The sequence below is a fragment of the Pteropus vampyrus genome, unplaced genomic scaffold, assembly GCF_000151845.1.
Source record: "Pteropus vampyrus isolate Shadow unplaced genomic scaffold, Pvam_2.0 Scaffold97, whole genome shotgun sequence".
NCBI classification, from domain to species: domain Eukaryota; kingdom Metazoa; phylum Chordata; class Mammalia; order Chiroptera; family Pteropodidae; genus Pteropus; species Pteropus vampyrus.
In genome coordinates, this window is record NW_011888878.1 from 2,955,013 (window position 1) to 2,956,966 (window position 1,954).

Genomic DNA, 1,954 nt, shown 5'->3' on the forward strand with positions numbered 1-1,954 from the left:
AAGTGTTAAGAGAAAGGGAAAAGAAAGTGAGATTAATGGTGGGGTATGAACAACTAGGATGAGTTGTTTCTATTCAGCTTAATAGAAAATCTAAAAGACTATTAATAGCAAAACTAAAAGGAGGGTGTAGTGAAAGAAAATTTTGGTGAGAAGTAAAATTTGGTATGATGCCACTTGCTGAGTTCTAAAAAAGTCTTAAAAATTAAATAAACAAATTTTGATTTCTATAATTTCTGACAGATTTGTACAAAAACAACCAACCAATCAAACTAATAAGATGTTCAAAAGCAATACTTCAAGAAGAACCACTAAGTCTTATAGATTTTTTATAGTGCAACTTTACTTCAGAAAGATTTAAGTTCTCTTTTTCTTTTTAATCAGTCATTTCTATTTGTTACTCCTTGGGTGATATTGAAATCATTTTGTTTGCAGTTCTATGTGTTCCTCAAATACTTCAGTTATTCTTTAACATTCTTTATTTCCGTATTCTTGCAGTGCAACTCACTTTCCATTCCATGTATCAAAGACAATTTGATCCAGATAGCATAAATGAGTTCAAGCTTTTAAAATCATATAAACTACATCTATTAGCACAAAATAGCATGAAAATGTATTTTCAAAACCACTGTCAATTATATTTTCACATCATGGAATGTGTGAAGATTTGGGAAACCAGTGAAAGACAAAGATTTCTAATTTTTTAAAAGAGGAAAGCAATATTGATTTGTAGAAATTACACATACACACATATTTTGTATTAGTTTTATTAACAAGTTATCACAAACTACATCACTTTAGACAACAGAATTCTATTCTGTCACAGTTCTGGGATATTGAAAAGAAAGGTGTCAGGAAGACTGATTCATTCTTGGGGAATCAGAGGAGGAATCACTTCCTTGCATCTCTCTTAGCTTCTGGTGGTTGCTAATAATCCTTGGTGCTCCTCGACTGTAGACACATCACTCCAATCTCGGCCTCCACTGTCATGTGGTGTTCTCCCTGTCCGTCAACCTGTGTCCAAATTTCTCTCTTATAAAGACACTAGTCATTGGATTAGGACTAATCTAGTATGGTCTCATCTTAACTTAATTACATCTGCAAAGACCCTACTTCCAAATAAGATCACATGCACAGGTAAAGGTAACCCCTGGTTTTAGCAGATCTTTTTTTAGTGGATACAATTTAACATACAACACACTGCATTGTCAATTTCAGGCAAATTTATAGTACAAATTTTAAAAATAACAGTACATGAGTATTTAGCAAAAGGAGTGGTGAACATTAACAATTTTGCATTCTTAAATGTCAAATCTCATAAAATGGACACACTTCCCTTTCCTAATTGTTACTATGGAGAGATCATGAGAACATCATGAAGAACATTGTTTTTAACATATATTTAGTAGAAATTTTAATTTTCATTGCCATGGGCAAGAAAGAAAAAAAAACATTACAAAACAGGATAGTCTAAGTGAATTTTTAATTGATTAAACAATTACAGAAAGTATTGATTATTGAATTTCTCTCATCCTGGAGATTAGTCTCTAGTAATGACTTAGAGGATTATTTAATTGTCCCAATATTTGTCCCAGTGACATGAATATGTCATAAAAAAAGAAGGATTATCAAACTTTATATGACAAAAATCCAAGAAAAAAGCTAATAAGGTAGGTTAACAGAATACAAACTTAAATTAACCTTAATAGGCTACATCTGATTTTAGTTACAAGGCTGAGATACTTTAATGAGGAAAATAAAATTATAGGCAAAATGTGAATTTCTGTTTCTAAAATCAAAAATCAATTGCCCATATAGACACCATATCTGTAGCTTTAAAGATCTGGTTTGATGATATTGCTTAAACATGGCTAATCAGATTCTGTTACCAAATTGCCATTGAATGAGTTTCTGGGTAAGACCTCCCTAAATTAGCCCTAAGTCAGCAGGTAAGGTT